Source organism: Cicer arietinum, chromosome 3, assembly GCF_000331145.2.
Source record: "Cicer arietinum cultivar CDC Frontier isolate Library 1 chromosome 3, Cicar.CDCFrontier_v2.0, whole genome shotgun sequence".
Taxonomy (NCBI): domain Eukaryota; kingdom Viridiplantae; phylum Streptophyta; class Magnoliopsida; order Fabales; family Fabaceae; genus Cicer; species Cicer arietinum.
In genome coordinates, this window is record NC_021162.2 from 19,725,564 (window position 1) to 19,744,012 (window position 18,449).

The 18,449-nt window shown below is 31.1% G+C and overlaps 1 pseudogene; it reads right to left on the reverse strand.

The window, feature by feature from the left end:
• Positions 1-13,877: 13,877 nt before the first annotated feature.
• LOC140919677 (uncharacterized) overlaps positions 13,878-18,449 on the reverse strand; it is a 23,292-nt pseudogene continuing 18,720 nt past the window's right edge.

Consider the following 18,449-nt stretch of genomic DNA (forward strand, 5'->3'; position numbering starts at 1 on the left):
AGTGTCTCCAATATAGACCTAAAAAAACACATTAGATTTCATCCGTTTAATATTAAGTTATGAATTTGAACTATTCCCTTTGTCCAAATTTCCTTCAATTTCTTTGGCTGGTTTCTATTTGTTTTAGTTTAGTTTTTTATTTTTATTTTGTTGGATTAAAAATTTATATTATTTAGTTAATGTAAGTAAAATTTTACACAAATTTAAAATCAGTTAATATTTTATTGAAATTTATAAAGATTTACACTTATTAATAAAAATGTATAAGACGCTAATTTTAATGTATCTTAATAAAATATAAAATATTTTTAAATTGTGTGAACTTTTAAATGCATTATTTGTATGATATATACTTTAATTGAAAGAGATTTATAAATGTCTAGATTGAGAGGATTCAAAACCTTAAATTCGCCACTTTTTACATTTCATTTAACTATGTGCATTTTATATTTAATTTAATTTTATGCGGCCTTTAAAATTAATTTTTTTGACTGAAGTTAATAAACATAATTTAAAAAATTAAACAAATTTAATTTACTGAAATTAAATATATTATAGAAAATTGGGAATGGAAGAAAGAGAGAAAGCATACCTTCTTAGGGTTAATAACTTTGAAACTGAGAGAGACAACAGCATTTTTGCCGAAACTGAATTGTGTGGACTTCACTGTCACTAGGTTAACCTTATTTAATTTATAAATTTTTTTGGTTAATTATTATTTTAGTGTCTCCAATATAGACCTAAAAAAACACATTAGATTTCATCCGTTTAATATTAAGTTATGAATTTGAACTATTCCCTTTGTCCAAATTTCCTTCAATTTCTTTGGCTGGTTTCTATTTGTTTTAGTTTAGTTTTTTATTTTTATTTTGTTGGATTAAAAATTTATATTATTTAGTTAATGTAAGTAAAATTTTACACAAATTTAAAATCAGTTAATATTTTATTGAAATTTATAAAGATTTACACTTATTAATAAAAATGTATAAGACGCTAATTTTAATGTATCTTAATAAAATATAAAATATTTTTAAATTGTGTGAACTTTTAAATGCATTATTTGTATGATATATACTTTAATTGAAAGAGATTTATAAATGTCTAGATTGAGAGGATTCAAAACCTTAAATTCGCCACTTTTTACATTTCATTTAACTATGTGCATTTTATATTTAATTTAATTTTATGCGGCCTTTAAAATTAATTTTTTTGACTGAAGTTAATAAACATAATTTAAAAAATTAAACAAATTTAATTTACTGAAATTAAATATATTATAAAAAAATGGGCGCGGGTCAACCAGCCAACCCGATCACCCAACCCACCCTCTCGTATCTGATCATTTTTTTTGGGTCCAACCTGACCAACTCGTTGAAATCCACTTATATTTGATTCGAGTAGTGGGTTCAACGATTTGAACTCATCGACCCAACCCGATAACTAGTTATAATTTTTTTTTAAAAGTTTGTTGGCAGTCAAATAGGGTTTCATTAGTCTTCTTCTACTTTCAGATTTTCAGCAGTTGTCCACCTTTTTTTCCTGTTCCATATATGCGCCCATCTTCTTTTTCTATCTCTATTCAGATTTCTTGAAGCCGCGCAGCTGCCCACCTTCTTCTTTTGTTCTACCTGTCGCGCTGCCACCATGTTCTCGTTCTTCTTTTGTTCCGCAGATGCTTATAATTGATATTTATTTAAATGTTATATTTTTGTTATAGTTTTGTATAATGTAGGTATGAACTGAAAGGTTATATTTATGATGAATTTAGTTTAATTTTTTACATTTAAATCTATTAAACAATTTTTTTTAGTATTGTATTTGAAAATAGTAAATACTCTAAAAATAAACAAATGAAACACTACTATTAAAAAATTATGGTAGCTGTTTTCTCTTACTTTTTCTTTTACCTTTGAATTTTTTTAACTATATTATTGCACATATTTGAGACAAATGAAACAAGTACAAGAAACTCCTAATCAATTTGCTCCACGAGCACAACAAGCTTCATCACAACAAACACAAGATTTAGGCCTCTAATCATTGCTGTCAACTCAAGGAAACGAGGTAACCAAAAGAAAACATAGTAAAACATCTTCTAGTGCTTGGTTACATTTTAATAAGAGAAATGATACATGTACATGTAAGTATTGTGGGAAAGTGTACGCAACATCTTCTAGTCATGGAACCACTAACTTGCTTTGACATATAAATAAATAAAAAATCCAAAGGCAAGTTGATAAGAAACAAAAGTCAATTGTTCTTGAAAAGGAAAATGATGATGACCCTAATAGTGTTAGTTTTAAACTTGTTGAATTTAATAAAGAGAGAACTAGAATAGCACTAGCAAAGATGATTATTATTGATGAACTCCTTTTAAATATGTTGAAAATGAAGGGTTCAAACAATTCATGAGTGAGGCTTAACCTAGATTTAAAATTCCTTCTCGGGTTACTGTTGCTAGAGATTGCTTGCAATTGTATTTTGATGAGAAGGAAAAGTTGAAAAGAATGTTTTCTACAAATAAAAAAATGGTGTATTTGACCACTGATACTTGGACATCGATCCAAAATATGAATTATATGTGTGTAACAGTTTATTCTATTGATGAGAGTGGGATCTGAAGAAGAGAATATTAAGTTTTGGTTTGATTTCCTACCACAAAGGTGAAACCATAGGGATAACTTTAGAAAATTGCATGAAAGAGTAGGGGATTGAGTCTATTTGTTGCGTTACTGTTGATAATGCAAGTGCTAACAACTTGGCTATTGCATATTTAAATAAAGGCATGACTCTTTGAAAAGGTCGTACTTTATTTAATAGGGAATACTTACATATGAGATGTAGTGCACATGTACTGAACTTGATTGTAACCGATGACTTGAAGGAAATTGACTCATCAATTGCTAAAATAAGGGATGTATGTAAGTTTGGCAAGTCTTCTCCTAGTAGGTTGGCTACTTTTCAAAAGTGTGCATAAGCTGTGGATGTATGTTCTAAAGCAATGGTAACACTTGATGTACAAACTAGGTGGAACTCCACCTTTTTTATGTTGCATATTGCTGAACAATATGAGCATGCATTTTATCGTTTAGAACATCTTGATGTGGCATTTGTGTCTAATGGTAGTGAGGTAGGAGGATATCCTAATGAAATTGATTGGGAACGTTCCCCTATTTTCGTGAAGTTTTCGAAGATTTTTTATGAAGCGATTCTTTCTTTTACTAGATCATTACATGTTACATCCAACTCTTTTTTTAAACAACTGATTGAAATTCAGAAAATATTGACTAAATGGAAGAACAAATAGGATGTTGTTTTGAAAAAGATGACTGTAAATATGCAAGTAAAATTCAACAAATATTGGGATAGTGGTGAGATAAATTTTCTTCTATTTGTTGTTGTTTTGTTTTGTTTTGAGTTTTGTTTTGAAAGAATGTATGGCACTGATAAGTCCGATGATATGATGGAAAAACTAAAAAATCTCATTGTTAAATTGATTGAACACTATATTGTTTTGTATCTCATTACTAATAAAGCTTGTGATTCTAGTACCTCAAATCTCAACATGCACTCATAGTATAACATGGAAAAGAGGGATGATGATTATTGGGAAAATTTGTTTAGATTGAACACAAAGAAAAAAAAAAGGCGAGTTGCAAAAAACTGAGTTGGATAGGTATTCATATGATGGTGGAAAGGAAAAATAAATAAATATCATGTTCTTTCTCGCATAGCTAGAGATATTTTGGTTATTCTAGTGTCTACTCTATCATCTGAGTTGGTGTTTAGTACAGAAGGTCAAATCCTCGATTCATTTCGTAGTTCATTAAATGCCACTACTGTTAAAGCTTTTATTTGTACCCAAAATTGGATAAATCTCCTAAGAAAATTGATTTACCAGCTGAGTTGGTTGAAGTACTAAAGATTGATTCAGGTACGAGTGTTTTATTTTAACTTTCAAATTAACTTTCCTTTATTGTTGTTTATTCTTTTAATCTGGTGTGCTAATGAGACTGTGTATTATATTTAAAATTTTAGAGTTGTCTGAATTAGTTTCAATTGTTGTTGGGGGTGACTGCTGCTGAGCTTAACACAATCATTACTACATCTTAAGGTACTCGTTATTGCTTTGTTTCATGCATATTTTACTTATTTATTATTTCTTCTTCATTCAACCATGATACCATCTTACTCTGTAACAAACTCAACTCATTTCCAATTTCCTGAATGTGAGTATAGGAAAATAATGGGTATATTGATCTCTAACACTAATTATCTTAAACAACGATTTTAGATATGTCCTCATTGGGATGAGAGTATTTTTTTTCTTAAATAAGTGATTTTGATGTTTATTGTTTGTAGTTATAGTTTACATTTACTAAGTTTAGTGTTTAATTTTTGTTTTTGTTTGTAGAACAAGGAGAAATAGAGAAAGGAGGAGAGCAAGGAGTGATAACCCTAATCCCTAAACCTAATTTCTGATTTTGGATGGAGAAACTAAAACATAACACTTTCAACTAAATTTTATTCCCTTTTTAACGAGTTTAACTACTTCATTGTATTTTTTTAATTATTTAATTTGTTCCATTTAATTATTAATTATTTAATTAATAGTAATCTTCCATCAAACTATTATGTCATTCTTCTGTTGTCACATAAGTTTTTTTTTTAATAGCAATGATAGTTTTAAAACTATATTGAGATTACAAAGTTTAAATTAAAAAAAAAAAAAACTTACAGGAACGAAGATAAAAAAGATGCAAACTTAACGTATCAAATATTTAAGCCATTTTTTTAATCTCTTGTCAATGGCATTGCAACTGAGAATGCTAAAGTGGGGACAAGAAGAAATACAATGAACAAAACTTATTGTTTGACATTAACTTGTTTATTTTTCACTCAATGATCACATACCACCTAGACCTAATCTGTTTTATTTACTTCTAACATATCCAGAATGTTATGGACATTCTATTGCAACTAAGATTGATCTTGAGTTAATTTAAATTAAGTAGAAAAATTAAGATTTTCAAAAAAGGAGCCTTAGTGTGTTACACCTGCCAAATAAGGACAACTTTTTTCGACTTCTCAAATATTTGTACATACTCAAACATGCTTGTCGTCAATTGTTTGAGAAACTAGTCATTTTTCTGCTATCACAAGGCTTTGCTCAGACCAATTAAAATCCCATTTTATTTGTGGTCTACTTCAACATCTTTCACAGTATTACTGATGTATGTGGATGATATAATACTAGTAGGAACTTTTCTTGTTGTTTTTTTATCAATTAAAAACAGCTCTACATAAGGCTTTTCAAACTAAAAAATTTGGGGCAACTAAAGTTTTTTCTTGGGCGTGAAGTGGCATATTCCCCCAAAGAAATTTTCTATCAACGTAAATACTACCTGAAGCTGCTGCAGAATTCATGATTCACAAGTTGCAAGCCAACTTCAACTCCCTTTAATCCATTTGCTTGTTTACACCAAGACTCACGACCTGTTTATCTTGATGTTGTTGCGTAGAAAAGATTGATAAGAAGACTGGTGTATCTGACTACAACCACACTTAATATTACCCATGTTACACAATAGTTAAGCTAATTTATGGTTTCTTCCGTTGAGAGCCATCATTGTGCAATTTTCAGAGTTCCGCGCTATCTAAAATGTTCCATTGGTTGTGGCATCTTCCTTCCTTGCTCTTATGAGGTCCAATATCTTATGAGTTTCGCGCTATCTAAAATGTTCCCTTGTGATTAAGATACCTTTTTACTATATCTTAGTTTTAAATTCTAGTTTTATTTTAGATTTTTGTTGTTTATCTCAATTCAATTATTCTATTGTTTTATTTACATGTTTGGGATGACCAACCTTTGCATGTCTTAACCAATCAATTGACTAGTGACCACCTAAAATTAATTGGTCGATCAATAGGATAATTGAGATTAGAATTCTTGTATGATCAAACATAGATACTAATCTTTCAATCATTCAACCTCTTGATTCTTTATATTTTCTCTTAATTATATTTTTTGTATGATCAATCAAAGAATTAATTTAGGAAAAAAAATATTACATTGAATGATGAAACTTTGTTAATAGTTTTAAAGAGGGATTGATAATTGAGAAAATAAATAAGAATTTATATAAAGCTGGAACTTGAGGTATTAATATTACAAGTGAAACCATGACCCTAGGTTTAATTTCTATTAATTCAAAGTTGTGTTATGATATACTTTCGTTATAATTTTTATGCTATCTTTACGTTTTTGTTATCACGGATCAACAATAATTTTCATTAGTTTAAATAATATAAAATCTTGATTAATTTGGTAGTTATTAAATTAATCTATGTGGATATGATAATTTTATATACTACAACTTAACAAGTTCGTACACTTGGGAAATTTTGCATTAGGCATTTTCACGTTCCTCTATTGAGGCAGAGTATCGAGCACTACCTTCTACAACTCAATAACTTCAATGGTTGTGTTTTATTCTTCACGAGTTAGGCTAACAATCTTCACGAGTTCCAGTGTTGTATTGTGATAATCAGAGCACATTGCATATCTTAGCCAACCCCGTATTTCACGAGCACACTAGACATGTTGAAATTAATTGTCATTTGGTTCAAGAAAAGTCTAAGCAGGTATAATGCGTCTTCTCCCTATCTCATCTCAACAACAGGTGGTTGATATATTCACAAAGGTGTCGTCTCCTTGCATGTTCCATGATGCATTTCCAAACTTGGCTTGGTGGACATCTTCTAAATGACAAGAAACACAAGAAAATGGAGGAGGGTTGAATTGTGTTATATAGGCAAAACATAGAAGGTGCAAACACGAGAAGGGGACTTGAATTGTGTTTGACTAAGTTGATAATTTTTAATTATTTGATTAAACTGATTCAAACTTGATGGTTTACTTGGAGTAGAAGCAATAAGAAACTAAGAAGTGCAGGAATAAAGTGACACAAGTAATTTATCTTGCACCACTAAATTGGCTACATTCAGTCTCTTCACTCAGAAGGATTTAATCTACTAATTCAACAACTTCAATTGTAAAGCACCTGACCCTCCAAGTCAGTCTTCTCATTTGAACAAGTATATCTCTCTTTGAACTCTAAGATGAATTTAGAATTTTGAGCTTAAGTTCTTCTACTTTTTTCTAATTTTTGGATGATGTTCTTCTTCATCCTTAGGTATCTATTTATAGATAAAATTAGGGATTCAATTTAGTCCTTGTTTAATTCTTAATTGTATCTTCATTCCTAGCTTGCTCAACAATGATCTTGTTCAAAAGTAATTTTGAACAAGATGCTTTTTTATAATATGTTCGTTAGCCAATTCTTCTAGATTATTTATGTTCGTATTTTGTTAAGATTGAGTTTGTAAATTTTTCAAATTGATTTTATTCGTATTTTGTTTAGATTGAGTTTGTAAATTTTTCACATTGATTATGTTCGTATTTTGTTTGGATTGAGTTTGTAAATTCTTTATATTGATACTGCTCATATTTTGTTGTAGATAAATCTTGATCAAATATTCTTGTAAATAATTCATATCTTCTTGTGATAAATCTTGATCAAATTTTAGTCATATCTTATTTTCAACTTTGTCAAAGATTTTCTTCAATCATAAAGCAGAATCAAATCATATTTTGGATTTTCTTGAAAATTCTTTTACCATATATTTTTTTCAACTTGGTCAATGATTTTCTTCAATAATAAATCTGAATCAAATCTTATTTTAGATTTTCTTCAAAAATATGAATCTTTTTTCATACTCTGTGAAGTCAAATATATTGTTCTCATAAAATACTTTTGTTAACATTAAAACTCTAAGTATAAAACCAACTTGGTTCCAACACCTTCCACTTGAAGAATTTAATCCACTAATCACCACTAAATCAAACTTACACTTGACCACCTACTAGTCATACTAACTGTGTTCAATCTTCTCACCTCCAACTTAGTACCATCAAGATGTTGAGGAAAGGTAGCCACTACCGAACCAAGATACAAGTTTAATCAATGTCTACTCAACTTCCAGATTAGTACCGTCAAGCTGTTGAGGAAGGCTGCCATTATCAGACTTGGTTACAAAGGTATATGTTTCAGTTTTTCTTAAGAACTCTCTCAAGAGGTTGTTTACAAAGTAATCTCAGAATTTTAGCACTTAGATGAAACAAATTATGCAAAACGGTTGTATTGTTGTAGTTGTTGTTGCATTCTTCAACGAGGAGGTCACATCCTTATATAGATCATTTTAGGGCTTATGGCATTTGATCTGATTTCATAAAAATCAATATATCATGAAGTTTCAAAAACCAGTCTTTGTAGTTTCGTATCAAATCTTTTAACATTTTTGAAACGAATTCTTATCAATAATTTTGCGTATCTTGGCATGAAGACAGAGGAAGCAAATGATACGTTAATCAAAGCATGTCTCATAGACCATCATCATACAAAACAAATTTAGGGTGATTATTAAAGGATGTGCAAAACTTTGTCTTCTTCGAAAAATGACTTTATCAAATCATTGACTTTCATAAGAGCATTTGACTACATTATAGCGTTGACCTTTGCATAATGTTGACTTTATTTCTTTAGAGTGTTGACTTTCTTCAGAGTGTTGACTCATTAGAGGATATATAATAAATTATAGTCATACAATCAGATGCTTGATGTGATTATTATAGGCAATCGCTTTCATGTCACACTTTAAAGGGTTAGGTCGGAACAAGATTTGCTTAATGAGTAAATCCGTATATACCATAATTGGATCGGCGAAGAAATATTGTCTTAAATTTTAAGCATCCATTATCAATGCTACCGCCACTATCTCATTTTTCTGATAATGGATCTATGGTCCTTGCAATACCTTGCTGACAAAATATATTGGTTTTTGTTATTTGTCGGTGTATCGCTGATTAATACGGCACTTACGACTTCAACACTAACAACTAGATAGATGATCAAAGTTTCTCTTAAGTGTGGACGAGCCAACACGATTGGTTGAGATAATGCGATATGTATCTTTTGTCCATTTGAATTCCACTTATTTTAGGAGCTTCTAAAAAGGTAATGTATGTCGGGAAGAACTTGCGATGAATGGGATAGCATTGCGCGCCCACCATTTAGCTTATGCATTTTAGTAATTTCTTGACATTTATTGGGGTTTACTTCAATCCTCTTTCAATGAGGTAAAAACCTAATAACTTTCTCGCTTTGACACTAAACATACATTTCTCAAGATTTAGTCTCATCTTGTATTTACAGACCTCGCGGAAAACTTCTTTGAGATGAGTCATGTGGTCAAATTCTTCCTTGGTTTTGATTATCATATCGTCCATGTATACTTCAAACATTTTCTCGATTTGGCTCTAAAAGATTTTGCCCATCATTCATTGATAAGTTGCTCTCGCGTTTATAAGTTTGAAATGCATGGCGTTTTAGCAATAGTTACCGAAGTTTTTCATGAACACTATTTTTTCTCTATCTGGTTGGTACATAGGAACTTGAATTCATCCTAAATATGGGTCCATGAACAATAAAAGTTTTAAATAGGAAGATTTATCTATTAACTTGTCTATATTTGGGAGGGGTAGGAATCCTTAGGGCATGCTTTATTAAAATCAGTATAGTCAATGTATATATGCCACTTATTATTGCTCTTTTTAAAAAGTACATGGTTGGAGAGCCAAGTTGTGTACATGGTCTCGATTACAAAATCAACGTTTACAAAGTCATCTACTTCCTTCTTTGTGGCTTTGACCATCTTTGGTGATTGTTTGCGGCGATGTTGTGCAACCCACTTGCACTTCAGATCAATGGACAATTTGTGAAAAACAACTTCAGGATCTATTCTCGGCATCTTATCAACGGTCCATGCAAATAGATATGCATTGTCCCTCAAACATCATATGAGGTATTCTCTCACGCTTGGAGCAAGATCTGCTCCTATATTCACAACTTTATCGGGCTCGTCCCTTATCCCTACTTCTTCGAATGATTTATCTAGCTTTGGCTGCATGAGTCCCTTTTTGACGGGATCTACTCCTTCTAACATCGTATCGTTGTCCATGTGGGCGTTGGTATCCATCATCAATATGTTGACGGCTGAAACATTTCTTTTCGGTATTATAATTTTGGATTTTAGCTTAACATCGATCTTATCGTTCTTTGGTGAAGCTAGGAAAGTATTGTTTAGATGATTCATGATTGGCTTCTATGGTTCCTACCTTTTCATCTGTGATGTGATACCTTAGTTTTAGGTAGAGGGTAGATGAGACTACTCCCAATGCAGCGATAATAGGTATTCTCAAAATACATTTGTATATTGATTAGCAATCGACAACCAAAAACATAGTTTTTATGGTTTTTGCACTTCTACCATTTCCTAAGGATACCATTAGATCCACATATCCCCTAGGGTGGGTGGTAGACCCTTTGAACCTTGGAAATCAGCTTCAGAGTAGAGGAGTAAATTTTTCTCGGTTAGACCGTGTGTTACGAATAATATTAAATACATTATGTCGCATGAACTTCCTTGGTCCATAAGGACCTTGTGCACACTATGGTTTTCCATTAAAACCAGAATTAGGTGATATATCTATTAGTTTGCGACCCTGTTAAGTAAGTCTACATGAAAATGATATCAACAAGTTTTTCTCTACGAGAAGACAAGATCATCTTGTTGAGCTTTCTTTTGACGGAATTACAACTACCGTGATTGACATTAGGGTATCCCCTTGATATGATATATATGCCAGTAAATAGTAGCCACTACTTGTGCGATTTTTCTGTCATTCCGGTTATGTCAAGGATTTCTTCCTAGTTGGAACACATTTTCTCGCTAATAGTCATGACCTCCGCTTATGATAGGGATTTCTACAACATTCTCTCTTATCCGCCCAAGGTCTCTTTCTAATTGGCAACGAGAATTTGATGTTTCCATCTTTTAATTCCACGTTGAAGCATTCTTTCAAGATGGATTCCCTCATGAAGGTAAGTGGAATGTAAACCTTGTATCGAGGAATGATACCTCGTCTCTTGATAACTCTTCATCATATGCATATTTTTCATTGTTTTTAGTCTTAGTTATCTTTTATTCATTAGTTAATTTGAAGAATTATTTGATATATCAGGTTGATTTTAGTTATTTGATTTAATTAATTGTTCATGTTCTTATTTCCTTGATTAACGATAGATTTTTGTAATTTTACGTTATTACTTTGTTTTAGTGCAGTGCTGAATTTTGGTGAGAAATCAACATGACCTATGTGGAGTATTTAAGCCATATATGGAGTTTTAGATGTCCAATTGGAGTCAAACTAAGTGCAAATACAAGATACGATCCATAGCTACAACTTTCATGAAGACACGAAAACCAAATTTGGACTCAAAAAAGGAGACAAATGCACTCAACGTCAAACATAAGTTGTTGTCCGCTTGAAGCGCGCCTAAAGCGCATTTAGCACTTAATACCTGCTGATGCGCCCCTGGAGCATGCGACGCGCAGAAGAACACATTAAAACTCAGTTTTTTATTTTTTATTTATTTTACTTTGGAGGTATCATTTTGACTGTTGGGAGGTTGGGAGACTTGTGCCCTAGCAGAGAAACTTAAAGACGGATGTTTCTAACATCATTGAAACAATTTTATCCAGAATCATTCATGAATAATTCTTGTAATTCTTCTTTAATTCCTATCTTTTGTATCTCGGTCATGAGTAACTAAACCTTATTTGTTAGAGATGAGTGTAACAAGATGAAACCCTTATTTTTATTTTTCTGATATGATTTCTAGTTATATGAATGAATTTATTGAATTATTTTTGTCATCTATGTGCTTAATGTTTTTTATTGCTTGATCAACATTAAAATGTTCTACGATTTTTATTTTAAAACGGAAGTAGACTTTACGATTGCTTGATATGAAAAATTCATGAATTTATAGTCTAAAGTGAATTTTTAGTTTATTTTTTTTGAAGAAGGGTGAATTTTTAATTAATAAACCTACGATAACACCTAAAGAAATACATAAGTTCTTTTCTTGTATATGTAAACAATTTGATAATGTAGCGGTAAAGTTTTATTAAGTCTAAATTTAAATATTATCATTAAAGAGAGAAAATATAAATCATTATTAAGTGTTCACTAAACTTTAAAGTATTATCTACTTTGCACTAGAAATAATAAAATGGGTCTGATCTGTTGCATAGGCTCGTTTAGTCCGTCTTTTTTATGACGGAGTCAGTTGAGATTTTAAAGACACCACTACAATTTGCCTTGCCTTGCTTAATTCATTTAAAAAACAGGACGATAGTATATAGAGGCTAATTAGTCCGTCAAGTTAAAATAAAGAATAAAATTATTTTACATTTGTTTTTATTTATTAGTCAATTCATTTTTCGAAGTCATTTAAATTAATCGCTTTAGTTTATGTTTTTAATAATTTGTCAATCGGTGAACTCATAAACTTTTATTTTTGATATTTTATTGATTTATTATAAATTTTTAGATGATAAAATATGGATATTTCAATGAAATTTTCTTATTTTTAGTGAAATCCATAGTTGGTTTCTTTGAATTATCTTTATATTTATTTATTTTTATAATTTTAACATTGTTTTTTTTTAATATTTAAAAAAGAATCATTGACAGGTCAATGATCCGTCATAAAAATGGATAAGCTGATAATTTCAACTTTATATCTCTAATTGACCCATTCCATCCACTCCTTTTAGGTAGTTTAATAAAAGAGTTGAGCAAAATCGAACGATTTGCCTATTTTACCATCCATAATACCATCCCTCATCCAAAATTAATTAAAATTGAGTAACGTATTTTATTTGACTAACGAACTTTGTTTTATTTCTTTAAGTAATGTCTTTTAAAAGTCTACATTTTTCTACCCAAAATAACAAGTCAAAAAAATGAAAAGTCGTCTCACATTAATTATTTTCCTTTCTTTATTTTGATTAAATAATTAAGGTAAGTTTTATTAATTGTTACTTTTATAATTATTATTTTACTTAAATAATTATTTTTATAATAATTATCTAATTAAAATTTACTTTTATTAAGTAATTATTAAAAAAATTAAACAAAATGAAACCCATAAAAATAAAAAAAAATTAATTAAACATTAAAAATACAAATACAAATACAACATGAGTGAAAATAAAATAAACACAAATTTTATTAAACTCATTTCCTTCAGGAGCATAAGTATGGTAAGGGTTTTTATTCTTATTATGTTCCTCATTCCGACACAAACCACATATATTTGAGTGTGTACTTTTCTCCCTTTGATCCACTATGGATGACATTTTGGATATCTTCTCATGACTAGATTGTGACACAATTCAATTCAATTGTATTCTGGCCAATACCATTGAAGAGGAATTGCTTGGAACTCTTCCTTGTAAGTGTCGAAAATACATTACAATGTATACTTGAAAGACACGCATATATCATGTAGTCACAGTGAATAAACGAACAAGCGACGATAACATGTGAACATGAATATTATGCTTGAAATTCACCACAAGCACACCATCGTTTGTCGAGGTCTACCTTGAATTTCCCTATAGAACGATCGCTTGGTGAACGAACCAGCTCTTTAACTCTAAAGATACTATGTGCTCAATTGTGAATAACAACTTCATAGGAGTTCAATATTGCTCGTTCATTCTCAAGGTTTTGAATGACTTTATTTGAGTAAATCAGATCAGATGCCATCATTGCTTGGGTCTGTCTCCCTTTTTCTATAAATTTTGTAGTCACTCTATAGTAGGTTGCTTGCACAAAAAACAATTGATTGAAAGGTTGTGTGTCTCCTTTAATACATTGTCCATGCACTCAACAAGATTAGTTGTCATGCGCCCCTACTCTTCCCTTCGTTATATGCTTGTAGTCGTTGTTCCTTTGAAATATCATCGACCCGTTTAATAGCATCTTGACTCCCATCACTAATTTGTCTCTTGTAGTATGCGATGCCTGATTGAGTCATGATGTATCCTGAAAGAATAAAAGTTGATGTTGTTATGGACAATTTAAAAAAAAAAAAAAAAAAAAAAAAAACACACACACACACACACACACACATATATATATATATATATATATATAAAAGATACTAACTCATGTTGGTTACAATTTTTTTCATTTGGGCATCTTTGAAAATCCTCGGGATGTTTTGTGATATATGTCGAATGCAGAAGAAATGATGCCAATTGTTGTTTAGACGCCTAACAACACTTTTAATTGACTCATATCTATTCGAAATCAAGTAGAGGTTGAGTTGAAGTGTGACAAACATTTGAAGACGACTGAGGAAGAAAAACTATGCATCTGATGTTTCACCCTCAACAAGAGTGTATGCTATAAGAATGGTATGACTATCACCATCTTGAGTGATTGCCATTATTAAGGTCTCACGATACTTCTCATACAACCATGTTCCATCAACTTAAACAACTTGCTTACAGTGATCAAACCCTTTGATGCATGGTTGGAAACTCCAAAAGTGGCGATATAAGACAACTTTTCCAGGAACTACTTGACCATCCTCAATAAAGGGTCACACTTCAATATCGGTAACTAATTGGAAGATAATTTTTGAAAGTAAGGATCCACCTTGGAAGCTCCTTGTATGATTCCTCTCAACTACCAACCTATCGACATCTATGTCAACGACACCATCAATTCTAGAAGAGTATAATCCCTCATAACCTAAAGGGTGGTGTATAGCCAAAACAAAAACCACAATAATGGTCACCAACTGAAAAATAACAGTTATACAAGTATAGAGCAAATAGCATAAATATAGTAAACATTTATACAAACATTAAAAAAAATGATATAAGGAAGTGTATACATTTATCTCAAATAAACATTTCTCAAGTTCTAATCCAACTTCTACATGTATGTGCACATTATTCTGGAATATATTACTCTTCACAAAGAACATGAACCTTCACTACGCGAAAAATAGGATTTTATAGCGCTTTTTTTAAGCAACTTATAGCGCTTTTTCAAACAAAACAAAAAGCGCGGTGGAATCGAGCGCTGTAAAAGATACAACATCGCTTTTTTAAAACCAAAAAGCGCTATAAAACATGTAGATATATTGCGCGCTTGATATGCACATTTTACAGCGCTTTGTAAATAAGTGTTGTAAAATGCGCACACATTATATGCATTATTATGCACCTTTTATAGCGCTTATTGAAAAGAGCGTTGTAAAATGTGCACTATAATGCATATATTGGGTGCACATTTTACAGCGCTTATTTGAAAAAGCGTTGTAAAATGTGCACTATAATGCATATATTGGGTGCACATTTTACAGCGCTTATTTGAAAAAGCGTTGTAAAATGTGCACTATAATGCATATATTGGGTGCACATTTTACAGCGCTTATTTGAAAAAGCGTTGTAAAATGTGCACTATAATGCATATATTGGGTGCACATTTTACAGCGCTTATTTGAAAAAGCGTTGTAAAATGTGCACTATAATGCATATATTGGGTGCACATTTTACAGCGCTTTTTTGAAAAAAGCGCTGTAAAAGGTGCAATTTTTTTTTTAAATACGTTGTAAATTAAATTTTTGAAAAGTGCTTTTTAGTTTTTTATGATATTTTATTACAAAGCGCTGTCTTTTAATTTTTTTTCCAAAATTATTTTCATCCAGAATCAGTTCACAATCAGTTCACACAACAACAAAACATATTCAAATACATATTCAGAATCAGTTCACACAATCAGTACACAAAAACAGAACTATATAACTTTACTTTATATATTAATTTACAACAAAACATTCAGATACATATATATAACTTAATTAACTACATATACATTGGACAGCTATTGTACAACAACACATATTCATATACATGTTCATATATTGTGTCCTATTCATATACATATAACTAACAGAATACACAGAATATAACTAGTTACCATATAATATTCAGATCCCTTGCAGCGTGCTATTTCCCAGAAAATCAAACAATGTTCATTTCAAGCACATACTAACACCAGTCTTCCTTTAATTCCATTAGATCTTCCTCAGAGTATGTTGGACTGGAATTGTCAAAGTACTGTGCAATATAAAAATTGAACATATTAAGTTAGAATCAAATATATAGATAATTTATATATGAAAATCATATAATGAAAATACAGTACCGTTTCTAGGATAATAGTTTTATTCCTGTCAACAATCTCCTTCATATATCGCAATACATAGTACCCACAATCAATGTTGTTAGTTTGACGAGGGCACTATAAAATAAAACATATAAGTCAATAAAATATTGATGGTAAAGGCATATATTTGTAAATGAAAATTTAAAGGCATATATTTCAAACCTTTATTGGAATCCATGTGATGTTATTAGACTTTTGCTTCGACACTGTAGCACCTCTTTGAGCTCGAAAAACTTGTAAAGCACTATCGAATAAATAAATGTGATTATTATAGCATTAACAAACACATTATTTATATATCTATGTAAGAAATAAATGAATATTACTTACGTGTCGAGCATAGTCTTTATATCGGAGTGATTGTTGTAATTGCCATGCACCCAATGTGCCCTACAACAACAAAATTTTGGTTAAGCAATTTTGTTTACACAACTAATAAATTAAGATCTCATAAATTAAAAAAGATATAAATAAATAATATATAATTACGTACCTTGAATTATATGGTGCAAAGAACAATTTATCCTTCTCTATATTTCCTAATAACATATCTACAATGTAATTCTTTAGATTTACTGGATCGAGTTTACACATCGACAGCTTATGCAGAGACAAGAATGAGTATCTATTTGACAATTTGTGCGTGCACACAACCTTCTCATACAAAAACCTTCAATGAAAATTTCAAACTAGATTAATTACCAATAAATTTAATTAATTACCAATAAATGCAATTAAAAGTATTTTTTACCTTATGTACAAGCTGATGACAGTAGCACTCAGCTCCTTATGGTTGAGAAATTCGTATATGTGCTCCTTTTCGAGAAATTTTTCATACTCATCTCCGAATATAGCTTTATTCATGTTTATGATGCGCGAATCGTCGTTGCTGCTCATATTCCTTTTTACTTGGATGTCAAGACACGCCCCGTACTTAGCAAGGCATGGCTGACTTATTTTAGGAGCAACAGCGACCGATTGTCCCCGATCCAGTTTTCTAGCTGCAACTTTGGCAGCTTTATTACCCTCCAGCTTTTGTAGTTTTCCAGCTGTATTACCCTCCAATTTTTGAGGTTTGCCGGCTTTATTTTGCTGTGCGGGTGGTTTATTTGATTGAATATGAAAAAATGAGGTTAAATGTTAGTTTATTGAATCTGAAAAAATGACAAACCTTAGGGAATAAATGTGACAAACCTTTTCGGGCGATGTAATTGATTCGTTTCTGGGAATCTTTTTATCATTCCCTTTAGGCTTTTTCAGCAACTAAATATAAATGTGAAATTAAAGTTAGGAGCGGAAAAAAATCAGCAATTAAATATACATATCAATTAAACATACATTTCAATTAATTAAATATACCTTATCGAGGGCAACAAGATGTGTGGGTCATGCCACGTAACTACCAATTACTTCGCCCAAAAACTTCATATCTCCATCGTTGTCCGGTATCGGCAACGGTGCAGTTGGTTCCAAAGAAATAATTGGTGATACTTTGACATGGCTCGCAGGGATCGGTGAGTTGTGCAATAGTTCTCCCGAAGTATTGTACAATTTTCCCTTTCCGACCTTCCGATGAGTAGGGGAGGATAAGTACAGCACGCATGGAGTGACACCCTAAATCAATGGTTAAAATATAAGTATCGTTAATATATAAGTATATTTAATACATAAGTAATTCCATAAGTAAGTAATTAATTACCCCGGGAAGACTTTTGAGACCGATGTTGCAACTCGCATTTTCACTCTCCATTTGTATTTCACGTTGGAGCTGATCCGGGAGTTGCTTGTCTTTGTTAGTCTTCACCAAAAGTGCCACTTGCTCTGTAAGGAGTTTGAGCTTCTCGAATACTTCCTCATTGGATGGATTTTGGCGCTTCTCTTGGGAAAAATAGCTTTTAGGAGTTACGCCAAATCCTTTCCCCCTAACCCGACCGGAATACTCAGGAACATTAAACACTTTACCCAGAATGTCCCTGCAACTAGCTTTGTTGCCCTCTTAATTTTCAGAACTTTGTTCGATAGTCTCCTAAAATACATGTAGGATTAAAAAGATAAGTTCAATATCATTTTTAAAATACAATATTAAAAAATATTGAAGTGATAAAATATAATATTAAAAAATATTGAAGTGATAATATACTTACACAAAGTTCTATTACTTTTTGAACATTTTCATTGTCAACCACTCCGTCCTTATTTACACGAGCTTCCTTCCACAATATATGACGAC